We start from the raw sequence: 13,386 nt of genomic DNA on the forward strand, positions 1-13,386 counted from the left end.
TCCCATTAGAGGTAGGGTTAGGGTTAGGCTTAGGGCTAGAGTTAGGGTTAGGGCTAGGGCTAGGGCTAGGTCTAGGGTTAGGGTTAGGGCTAGGGTTAGGACTAGGGTTAGGACTAGGGTTAGAATTGGGACTAGGGTTAAGGCTACAGTTAGGGTTGGGGCTAAAGTTAGGGTTAGGGTTTGGAGCTAAAGTTAGGGTTAAGGTTTGGATTACATTTACAGTTGAGAATAGGGTTTGGATTAGGGTTAGGGGTGTGTCAGGGTTAGGGCTGTGGTTAGGGATACCATTGAGATAAGGGTTAGGGGTGTGTTTGGATTAGGGTTTCATTTATAATTGGGGGGTTTCCACTGTTTAGGCACATCTCTCCAAACGCGACATGGTGTCCGATCTCAATTCCAGCCAATTCTGCGTTGAAAAAGCAAAACAGTTCTCCTTCCCTTCCGAGCTCTCCCGTGTGCCCAAACAGGGGTTTATCCCAATATATGGGGTATCAGCGTACTCAGGACGAATTGGACAACAAAATTTGGGGTTCAATTTCAACTGTTACCCTTGGAAAAATACAAAACTGGGGCCTACAAAATAGTTTTTGTGGAAAAAAGATTTTTTTTATTTTCACGGATATGCGTTATAAACTGTAGTGAAACACTTGGAGGTTCAAAGTTCTCACAACACATCTAGATAGGTTCCTTGGGGGTCTATTTTTCAATATGGGGTCACTTGTGGGGGGTTTCTACTGTTTAGGTACATCAGGGGTTCTGCAAACGCAATGTGACGCCTGCAGACCAATCCATCTAAGTCTGCATTCCAAATGGCGCTCCTTCCCATCCGAGATCTGCCATGCGCCCAAATGATGGTTCCCCCCCACATATTGGGTATCAGCGTACTCAGGACAAATTGGACAACAAATTTTGGGGTTCAATTTCAACTGGTATCCTTGGAAAAATACAAAACTGGGGCCTACAAAATAGTTTTTGTGGAAAAAAGATTTTTTTTATTTTCACGGCTCTGTGTTATAAACTGTAGTGAAACACTTGGAGGTTCAAAGTTCTCACAACACATCTAGATAGGTTCCTTGGGGGTCTATTATTCAATATGGGGTCACTTGTGGGGGGTTTCTACTGTTTAGGTACATCAGGGGTTCTGCAAACGCAATGTGACGCCTGCAGACCAATCCATCTAAGTCTGCATTCCAAATGGTGCTCCTTCCCTTCCGAGCTCTGCCATGTCCCCAAATGGTGGTTCCCCCCCCCCCACATATTGGGTATCAGCATACTCAGGACAAATTGGACAACAACTTTTGGGGTTCAATTTCAACTGATACCCTTGGAAAAATACAAAACTGGGAGATAAAATATAATTTTTGTGGGAAAAAAAGGATTTTTTATTTTTACGGCTCTGCGTTATAAACTGTAGTGAAACACTTGGGGGTTCAAAGGTCTCACAACACATTTAGATGAGTTCCTTAGGGGGTTCACTTTCCAAAATGGTGTCACTTGGGGGGGTTCAATGTTTAGGCACATCAGTGGCTCTCCAAACGCAACATTGCGTCCCATCTCAATTCCAGTCAATTTTGCATTGAAAAGTCAAATGGCGCTCCTTCCCTTCCGAGCTCTGCCAAGCACCCAAACAGTGGTTTACCCCACATATGGGGTATCAGCATACTCAGGACAAATTGTACAACAACTTTTGGGGTCCAATTTCTTCTCTTATCCTTGGGAAAATAAAAAACAGGGGGGCAAAAGTTCATTTTTGTGAAAAAATATGATTTTTTATTTTTACGGCTCTGCATTATAAAACTTCTGTGAATCACTTAATGGGTCAAAGTGCTCACCATACATCTAGATAAGTTCCTTAGGGAGTCTACTTTCCAAAATGGTGTCACTTGTGGGGGGTTTCAATGGGCAGCACGGTGGCTTAGTGGTTAGCACTGCAGCCTTGCAGCGCTGGAGTCCTGGGTTCAAATCTCACCAAGGACAACATCTGCAAATAGTTTGTATGTTCACTTCGTGTTTGCGTGGGTTTCCTCCGAGCACTCCAGTTTCCTCTTACATTCCAAAGACATACTGATAGGGAATTTAGATTGTGAGCCCCATTGGGGACAGCGATAATAATGTCTGTAAAGCACTGCGAAATATGTTAGCGTTATATAAAAATAAAGATTATTATTATTTAGGCACATCAGGGGCTCTTCAAATGCAACATGGCGTCCCATCTCAATTCCAGTCAATTTTGCATTGAAAAGTCAAATGGAGCTCCTTCGCTCCCGGGCTCTGCCATGCGCCCAAACAGTGGTTTACCCCCACATATGAGGTATCGGCGTACTCAGGACAAATTGTACAAAAACTTTTGGGGTCCATTTTCTCCTGTTACCCTTGGTAAAATAAAACAAATTGGAGTTGAAGTAAATTTTTTGTGAAAAAAAGTTAAATGCTCATTTTTATTTATATGCAAATTGCCTCTTCTGATGAAAAAAGGACTTAAACTCTATAGCGCCACCTGTTGGAAGTAGCGATCCTACAAGTCCCAATCAACCCTTTAAACGAGTTATGCAATATCACTTAAGATAAAAGCCAAATCAGTATCTCAATTCACAGACACGGTGATTCAGGCTGTTGGCCCTCATCAGTGCGAAACATGAGAACTAATTTGGCTAGGTGAGAGGCTCTGGACTGGGGTCTAAGGGGTATCGTTTCTCCTTATGGAGAGTGACATACCATCTCTGGCTTTTCAAGGTAAGGAGGCTTATTCGCTGTGCAATGCTCCTCTGGGAAATATAATATGCAAATTGCCTCTTCAAAGAAAAAGAGGACTTAAACTCTATAGCGCCACCTGTTGGAATATTCCAAAAATTCCTGTGAAATACCTGAAGGGTTAATAATCTTCTTGAATGTGGTTTTGAGCACCGTGAGGGGTGCAGTTTTTAGAATGGTGTCACACTTGGTTATTTTCTATCATATAGACCCCTCAAAATGACTGCAAATGAGATGTGGTCCCTAAAAAAAAATGGTGTTGTAAAAATGAGAAATTGCTGGTCAATTTTAACACTTATAACTCCCTAACAAAAAAAATTTGGTTCCAAAATTGTGCTGATGTAAAGTAGACATGTGGGAAATGTTAAGTATTAAGTATTTTGTGTGACATATCTCTGTGATTTAATTGCATAAAAATTCAAAGTTGGAAAATTGTAAAATTTTCAAAATTTTCGCCAAATTTCCATTTTTTTGACAAATAAACGCAGGTAATATCAAAGAAATTTTACCACTATCATGAAGTACAATATGTCATGAGAAAATAATGTCAGAATCATTGGGATTCGTTGAAGCGTTGCAGAGTTATAACCTCATAAAGGGACAGTGGTCAGATTTGTAAAAATTGGCCTGGTCATTAACATGCAAATCACCCTTGGGGGTAAAGGGGTTAAGCAAAACAATTCAAATGCAGTTGAAGTTCAGACTTTCAGCTTTCATTTGAGGGTATCCACATTAAAATTGGATGAAAGGTTTAGGAGTTTCAGCTCCTTAATATGTGCCACCCCTGTTTTTAAAGGGACCAAAAGTAATTGGACAGATTCAATAATTTTAAATAAAATGTTCATTTTTAGTACTTGGTTGAAAACCCTTTGTTGGCAATGACTGCCTGAAGTCTTGAACTCATGGACATCACCAGACGCTGTGTTTCCTCCTTTTTGACGCTGTGCCAGGCCTTCACTGCGGTGGTTTTCAGTTGCTGTTTGTTGGTGGGCCTTTGTCTGAAGTTTAGTCTTTAACAAGTGAAATGCATGCTCAATTGGGTTGAGATCAGGTGACTGACTTGGCCATTCAAGAATATTCCACTTCTTTGCTTTAATAAACTCCTGGGTTGCTTTGGCTTTATGTTTTCGGTCATTGTCCATCTGTAGTATGAAACGACAACCAATCAGTTTGGCTGCATTTGGCTGGATCTGAGCACAGAGTATGTCTCTGAATACCTCAGAATTCATTCGGCTGCTTCTGTCCTGTGTCACATCATCAATAAACACTAGTGACCCAGTGCCACTGGCAGCCATGTAAGCCCAAGCCATCACACTGCCTCCGTTGTGTTTTACAGATGATGTGGTATGCTTTGGATCATGAGCTGTACCACGCCTTTGCCATACTTTTCTCTTTCCCTTATTCTGGTAGAGGTTGATCTTGGTTTCATCTGTCCAAAGAATGTTCTTCCAGAACTGTGCTGGCTTTTTTAGATGTTTTTTAGCAAAGTCCAGTCTAGCCTTTTTATTCTTGATGCTTATGAGTGGCTTGCACCATGCAGTGAACCCTCTGTATTTACTTTCATGCAGTCTTCTCTTTATGGTAGATTTGGATATTGATTCGCCGACCTCCTGGAGAGTGTTGTTCACTTGGTTGGCTGTTGTGAAGGGGTTTCTCTTCACCATAGAGATTATTCTGCGATCAGCCACCACTGTTGTCTTCCGTGGGCGCCCAGGTCTTTTTGCATTGATGAGTTCACCAGTGCTTTCTTTCTTTCTCAGGATGTACTAAACTGTAGATTTTGCCACTCCTAATATTGTAGCAATTTCTCGGATGGGTTTTTTCTGTTTTCGCAGCTTAAGGATGGCTTGTTTCACCTGCATGGAGAGCTCCTTTGACCGTATGTTTACTTCACAGCAAAACCTTCCAAATGCAATCAACACACCTCAAGTCAACTCCAGGCCTTTTATCTGCTTAATTGAGAATGACATAAGGAAGGGATTGTCCACACCTGTCCATGAAATAGCCTTGGAGTCAATTGTCCAATTACTTTTGGTCCCTTTAAAAACAGGGTGGCACATGTTAAGGAGCTGAAACTCCTAAACCTTTCATCCAATTTTAATGTGGATACCCTCAAATGAAAGCTGAAAAATCTGAACTTCAACTGCATCTGAATTGTTTTGTTTAAAATTCATTGTGGTAATTTCTATAACCAAAATAAGAAAAATGTTGTCTCTGTCCAAATATATATGGACCTAACTGTATATGGACCTAACTGTATAAACCTTTAAGAAAATACATATCCTAAAAGACATGTATGACTCTAATAGGATGCCTCTTGTAGGCTGCATATAAAGGCCAAAAGGTTTTGCAAAGTCTCAATCGGAAAGCCTCTCATTAGCTTAATGAGCTGCCAAGGTTACAATTTTCTAAATAAGGCAAATACTGACTACAGTTGCTTTCTTCTCTATCATTCAGGAAACCAGCAATGTAATATATGTTAGGCGGCCTCTATAAGCTAATGCCCAGCATGAGGGAGGCTATCTCAACCCTTTTCTCCAACAAATACATCATTTTTTTCATAGTTGTTTTGATCAGTACAAAGTAATTGATATTGATTTAGAGAATTAATCGAGATAACTTCAAAGTAGATGGGTCTTGTAATTAGTGCTGGATCATTGCCCTTCACTGTGTATTAACTTGCATCATGCAGCAACTTCACATGCATATTAAATGCTCCCTGCTGCTTCAAGCATTGAAATTCTTAAGTGACTGATAGTAATACATGGCCATGAAATGCCCTATTAATAACAATGTGCTTCATGTCTGTTCTTATGATTGTAATGGTACATTCTATATATAGTTTCACAAAGGCCAAATTTACTTAAACTCTTTCTATCAAACTACACATTCCATATAAATACCCCATCCATAAATATTTTCTAGAATTTCCAAATACTCTAAGTCTTTTTTACTATTTATTCTTATGAATTCTGCCTCAAACCCTGCTTTTTATTGACCTTATTTGTATCTTACAACATATAATATACATTTATAAATGTATTATTGTATAGTTAGTTAATTTAATTTTTTCCTTAAAGAGCACCACAAGTTTTCAGGGTTCTGTCCATGTAAAAAGAGGTGGATTCATTTAAACCACATAGGGCTATACAGGAGAAGAGAAGACCCTACTAGTGATGAGCGAATATACTCGTTGCTCGGGTTTTCCCCGAGCAGGTATTTGTAATTGCACGGGGATTTCATCTTTGTTGATTCAGCTGCTTGATTTACAGCTATTAGCCAGCCTAAGTACATGTGGGGGTTGCCTGGCTGCTAGGGAATCCCTACATGTAATTAAGCTATCTAGTAGTCACAAATTATCTAGCTGTGGCAAGGAAAACTTAATCTCTGAACACTAAGGGTACCGTCACACAGTGCCATTTCGATCGCTACGACGGTACGATTCGTGACGTTCCAGCGATATCGTTGCGATATCGTTACGATATCGCTGTGTCTGACACGCAGCAGCGATCAGGGATCCTGCTGAGAATCGTACGTCGTAGCAGATCGTATGGAACTTTCTTTCATCGCTGGATCTCCTGCTGTCATCGCTAGATCGGTGTGTGTGACACCGATCTAGCGATGCGATCTAGCGATGCGTTCGCTTGTAACCAGGGTGAACATTGGGTTCCTAAGCGCAGGGCCGCACTTAGAAACCCGATGTTTACCCTGGTTACCAGCGTAAATGTAAAAAAAAAAAAAACAGCACATACTTACATTCCGGTGTCTGTCAGGTCCCTTGCCGTCTGCTTCCTGCACTCACTGACTGCCGGCCGGAAAGTGAAAGCAGAGCACAGCAGTGACGTCACCGCTGTGCTGTGCTTTCACTTTACGGCCGGCAGTTACTGAGTGCGGGAAGCAGACGGCAAGGGACAGATACCGGAATGTAAGTATGTGCTGTTTGTTTTTTTTTACGCTGGTAACCAGAGTAAACATCGGGTTACTAAGCGCGGTCCTGCGCTTAGTAACCCGATGTTTACCCTGGTTACCCGGGGACCTCGGCACCGTTGGTCGCTGGAGAGCTGTGTGTGTGACAGCTCCCCAGCGACCACACTACGATTTACCTACGATCACGGCCAGGTCGTATCGCTGGTCGTGATCGTAGGTAAATCGTATAGTGTGACGGTACCCTAACAAATACTTGGAGACCACCTGAGCGTGCTCTGGAAAACCCGAGCAACCAGTATACTCACTCATCACTAGACCCTAGCCATAAAAGTTTACACTCCGCAAACTGAGCTGAATTTTTTTTTTCTAAATTGAAAAATAGCAAAAACATATTCACTTCTGTATTCTTTTCCATTTTTGTCTAGTTCATTTGGATTCATGAGGATCTGTTATGAATCGACCATAGCAAAATGGAAGAAACAACATTACTATGAATAGAACTTTGTTGTGTAGTAAAAATGTATAGACCTTAATAAGAACAGTTGTGTACAGCCTACACGCTGAAATTGCCTAATGATTTTGTAATTTCTTCATGTTCAAAATAGAACACATGTTTTATTTTCTTAATCAAAGGTAGCCATGCAAGAATACTGTTTGCCTCCAAAAAGTGACAATTTTTAGACTGCTCATCTATTTATATAATTGTCTAAGGGTTTTTCCGTCTGTCTGTCTTTCTGTCTGTCTGTCTGTCTTTCTGTCTGTCTGTATGTCTGTCCTGGAAATCCCGCCTCTCTGATTGGTCGAGGCCGCCAGGCCTCGACCAATCAGCGACGGGCACAGCATCGACGTAGAAATCCCGCGTCTCTGATTGATCGAGGCCGCCAGGCCTCGACCAATCAGCGACGAGCACAGCGACGATGATGTCATAAAGGACGTAGAAATCCCACGTTTCTGATTCAGCGACGGGCACAGTATCAACGTAGATGTCATAATGGTTGCCATGGCAACGATGATGTCATAAAGGTTGCCTCGACCAATCAGCGATGGGCACAGTCTGCCGCGAATTCTGGAATCATCATTGTCCATATACTACGGGGACATGCATATTCTAGAATACCCGATGCGTTAGAATCGGGCCACAATCTAGTACAATATAATTAGCCTATAAAGTCTGATACTAAATATGCTGCTGATTACCACCAATTACCATCCGTTTCCCCCTAACTGGATAGATTGAGGTCTCTTGCTCATTAAAATTTGTGTTTGCATTACACAGCTCATGGTAGATTCATACTAAAGACAACACAACTACAAAGAAATGGAGTACTGGGATACAAAATTGCATCACATGTCTTGAACTCAAAAACCAACACAACCTCAATCAAATTGCGATACTTTGGGATGAGTTGGACCACAGTGTGAAGTTAAAGCAGCAAAAAAGTGAGCAAAACTTATCGGAACTTCCTGAAGTCTGTAGGAAAGCCATTTTAGGAGACAACTTAATTAGGCTGCTTGAGAGCATGCTAAAGGTGTGTAAAGCTATCATTAGAGTAAAAGGGCAGTACTTTAAGAAATCTATGGTTTAATACACATTCTGGATTATTTCACATGCATTGTCTTTTTAGCAGATGTGTTCTTTTGTGAATCTTATCTTATTCCACAATGCTTTACATACATTATCATCACTGTCCCCAATGGGGCTCACCATCTAAACTGCTTATCAGTATGTCTTGGAGTATGGGAGAAAGCCGGAGAACGCCGAAGAAACCCAGGCAAACATGGGGAGAGCATAAAAACTCCGTACAGATTGAGCATATTGACGGCAAATTTAGTTTGTGAGACAAAATGGAGACAATCATGATAATATCTGTAAATTGCTGTGGAATATGGTGACAATATGTGTGTGTGTATATCTATCTATATAATTGTCTAAGGGTTTTTCCATCTGTCTGTCTTTCTGTCTGTCTGTCTGTATGTCTGTCTGTATGTCTGTCCTGAAAAATCCCGCGTCTCTGATTGGTCGAGGCCGCCAGGCCTCGACCAATCAGCAACGGGCACAGCGACGATGTCATAAAGGACGTAGACATCCCGCGTCTCTGATTGGTCGAGGCCGTCAGGCCTCGACCAATCAGCAACGGGCACAGCGACGATGATGTCATAAAGGACGTAGACATCTCACGTTTCTGATTCAGTGACAGGCACAGTATCGACGTAGATGTCATAATGGTTGCCATGGCGACGATGTCATAAAGGTTGCCTCGACCAATCAGCGACGGGCACAGTCTGCCGCGAATTCTGGAATCATCATTGTCCATACACTACGGGGACATGCATATTCTAGAATACCCGATGCGTTAGAATCGGGCCACAATCTAGTATATATATATATATATATATATATATATATATATATATAAAATCAAAAAAAGGAAAGCAGCACTATTGGAGACCATTGGATTACTGGTTGGGAGAGCTTTGCACAACATTTAAGGTAATATTGGATGATGTTCCAATTTTTTTCTTATATATATGGATCGCCCCCAGAGTAGGGTGATGGGGTTCTCGGCACCAGGTCCTTTGGTTCAAGGGATTTCACGGTGGCTGACCCGGTCCGTGGCCCTCAGGGGTGTCCAGTAAAAGAGTTTATATATGGGCAAGGAGCAGTAAAGTATGAGGAGACGGGTTTGAAGTCTTTTACCTTGTTTACTGAATGCTTCAGAGGATATACTCAGCCCGGAGTGCCAGATGACAGGGCAGGCAGAGTCCGGCCGGTCTGAAGGCAATTCCAGAGTCCCCTTGTCCAGGTGGAAATCAGCAGCCTTGCTCTAGCACCTGTGTGTTGTAGTACCTCCCTGCTGAGCTTCTCGGTAAAGTCCTCACAACTATTGGAGATGGAATGTCTCTTTCTCTGTCCCCCCAGATGGTATGGATAGGACAAACCCGTATGGCTGGTGACTTGAGACTTTGGTTAGGGACTCTTGCATGCCCCGGCCTCTGAGCGGTGTCACCGTGCCTCCTGGGTATACAAGGGCGGACAGGCAGATTGGAATCACCTGCCCTGCCAGTCTCTGAAGCAAGGCCTGCTGCACAAAGTCTCCTCTTAACAGTTGTTGTAGAAATGTGCCTGCTGCTAGAACTCTGTGTGGCATTGACCTAGTCTCTAATCTGAGCTGCTGTTAACCTGTGATTCCTGAAGTTGGTGATTCGGATAAACTTATCCACAGAAGCAGAGATGACTTTTGGTCTTCCTTTCCTGGGGCGGTCCTCATGTGAGCCAGTTTCTTTGTAGCACTTGATGGTTTTTGCCACTGCACTTGGGGACACTTTCGAAGTTTTCCCAATTTTTCGGACTGACTGATCTTCATTTCTTAAAGTAATGATGGCCACTCGTTTTTCTTTACTTAGATGTTTTTTTTATTTCTATATTACAAATTCTAACAGTCTATTCAGTAAGACTATCAGCTGTGTATCCACCAGACTTCTGCATAACCCAACTGATGGTCCCTACCCCATTTATAAGCCAAGAAATCCCACTTATTAAACCTGACAGGGCATACCTGTGAAGTGAAAACAAGAGTTGAGCTACTTTTACTTTTTTAGGATCGAGTCGGGTTTCGCGAAACCTGACTGTGTCAAAAGTCGAGTCCGGTGAAATCGGCCGATCATTGCGAAAAGTCGGGGGCCGACCGAAACACGAAACCCAATGCAATCCAATGGGGAATCAAAGTCAGCAGTGCGTGGAGGACAGGAAAACACCTACAGTGCCCATTTTAATGCCCAAAACATCAATTCTTAATTCTTAAGCTTGTCAATCTTAATTTACTTTATAATAATAGTTAGGCATTGAAAACAGGGGGTCATTTGGCTAAAGTTGTGGGGAAGTAGGGCTGGTTCAAGATTTTCGTGGGCCCAGGAAACGCGGAATACGTCACGGCGGTGGAGCAGGGAGAGGTAAGTATTACAACTTTGCAAGTGCTGTGATCCTGAGCAAGCAGGGGGGGCACTAGTTGGCACTGGTACAGAGCCCCTCATAGTACAGCAGTGTGTTTGACGGCGCGTGGCGCCTCCCACTGCCAGAGACACTTTTGTGTACTATGAGGGGCCCTGTGCCTGTGCCAATGAGTATGGCCCCCCCACCTGATGAAGGAACCTGCACTTTCATCTGCACCTTCCTCTTTGTCCCCGTGTAAGGTGGTATAGTAAGCGGGAAGGGGAACCTGACTTTCAGCAGGGTCAGATTCTGGCTGTGTAGAGTGCTGGGGAATGTAGTGGTCTGGGTCAATGTACCAGCAGACTCATCTAGCAGTGGCTGGGCAATGGGCAAGATGAGGAGGAAACACAGATATAGGCCCAAAATAAAAAAGTAGGCAAAAAGCAGTTCAAAATTGGTAACAGGACTAAACAGGCGGCATTGCTTTGTCAGTGGAGGACAACTGTAACGAGTGGCGCAGACACAGGTAGTAGGCCCAAAATAAAAAAGTAGGCTAAATGCAGTTCAAAATTGGTAACAGGAGTACACAGGTGGCATAGCTTTGTTCTGTGGAGGAGGACAACTGTAATGAGTGGCGCAGACAGATTTAGTAGGCCCAAAATAAAAAAGTAGGCTAAATGCAGTTCAAAATTGGCAACAGGAGTACACAGGCGGCATTGCTTTGTTCAGTGGAGGAGGACAACTGTAATGAGTGGCTGACAAAGTTAGTAGGCCCAAAAAAGTAAGTAGGCTAAATGCAGTTCAAAATAGTTAACAGGACTAAACAGGCGGCATTGCTTTGTTCAGTGGAGGAAAAGTGTAATGAGTGGCAGATACAGTTAGTAGGCCCAAATAAGTAAGTATGCTAAATGCAGTTCAAAATTGGCAACAGGACTAAACTGGCGGCATTGCTTTGTTCAGCGGAAGACAACTGTAATGAGTGGCTGACACAGTTAGTAGGCCCAAATAATAAAGTGGGCTAAATGTCTGCCCAAAAATTGTTCATAAATAAACAGGTGGCATAGCTAGGTACAGAGGTGGGCTCCTCTGCTGAGTAGCAGACAGTGGTAGTTGGTGCAAAGTATTGACTGGTCTAAATGGAGGCCAGGGCCCCTGTATATTTTAACTATCATCAATCATTTCAACAAATTCGTATTGGCAGTGCCATTGAAGGATTTAACAGCACAGACTACACAGTGGTGGAGCAGGGAGAGGTAAGTATTGCAAGTGGTAGAGCACTGTTCGAGAAGGGGGGAATGCTCTCTCGTGGGCGGTGGTACTGGCACAGGGCCCCTCATATTACGACGGTGTGTCTGACGTTGGTTGTGCACCACCACCATCAGAGACACTTCTTTGTACTATGAGGGACCCTGTGCCAGTGCCGTCACCCAAGAGTGGGCACACCCACCTGTCCAGCCAAACGGCACTCGCACGGGTGCTTGCGCCAAGTTGTGACCACGGCCCTGTGGGGGGAGTCAGCCCATTTAGGGAGGTATAAAAATGGCCTATGGTGGACCTTCAGCAGCTGCAAATTGAGGAATTGGAGCAGTCAGTAAGAGGAGGCCAAAAGCAAGACATTTTTCAGGAAAGCTACGTGTCAGTAGAGGAAGGTGGGGAAATTTGAAATCCATGATTGATATATTCAGCAATGGACTAAAACTTTGCCTTCAATGGTTTATGTAAAAAGGACAAACTATCGTGATACCATCACCAAGTGATACAAAAATGGGAAAAAATATATAAAAACAAAGAGGGGTTTTCACCCACTCTCATAGACACAATCGGGTATGTTAGATACTAGCTGATGTGCCTGTATTGGTTTGTTATCTCAAGACAGACACGGTATACTTGTACTGTTTTGCTTCACAGATAAATATGCCAATATGCACTTATATGCAGGAAATAATACACTGTCAAATAGGTGTTTTTAAATGCAAAATAGTGCTTTATATAATTAGTGTATCAGGCAGCAAAAAAAAGTGGTCCAACGGCCAAAAATGCTCTAACTTGGAGCACACAGATATATCAGGGCTGACACAGAAATACCACACAGGCAAATCTGTGGCCTTTGAATTTTTTTTATGTGAAATAGCGCTGTATAGAATTTGAGTATCACACAGCCAAAATATAAGTACAATGGCCTTCAATGCCCAAACTTGGAGCTCAGAGATATATGACGGCTGAAATGGAAATACCACACTGGCAAATCTGTGGCCTTTCAATTTTTTTTTATGCAAAATAGTGCTGTATAGAATTTGAGTATCAGACAGCCAAAAAATAAGTACACCGGCCTCCAATGACCAAACTTGGAGCACAAAGATATATGATGGCTGTAACGGAAATGCCACACTGGCAAATCTGTGGCCTTGCAATTTTTTTATGCTAAATAGCGCTGTGTAGAATTTGAGTATCACACAGCCAAAAAAAATAAGTACACCGGACTCCAATGCCTAAACTTGAAGCACAGAGATACTGTATATGACGGCTGTAATGGAAATACCACACTGGCAAATCTGTGGCCTTTGAATTTTTTTTCATGCTAAGTAGCGCTGTACAGAATTTGAGTATCACACAGCCAAAAAATAAGTACACCGGCCTTTAATACCTAAACTTGGAGCACAGAGATATATGACAGCTGTAAAGGAAATACCACACTGGCAAATCTGTGGTCTTTCAATTTTTTTATACCAAGTAGCGCTGTATAGAATTTGAGTATCACACAGCCAAAAAATAAGTAC

This window comes from Ranitomeya imitator, chromosome 5 (genome assembly GCF_032444005.1).
Source record: "Ranitomeya imitator isolate aRanImi1 chromosome 5, aRanImi1.pri, whole genome shotgun sequence".
NCBI lineage: Eukaryota > Metazoa > Chordata > Amphibia > Anura > Dendrobatidae > Ranitomeya > Ranitomeya imitator.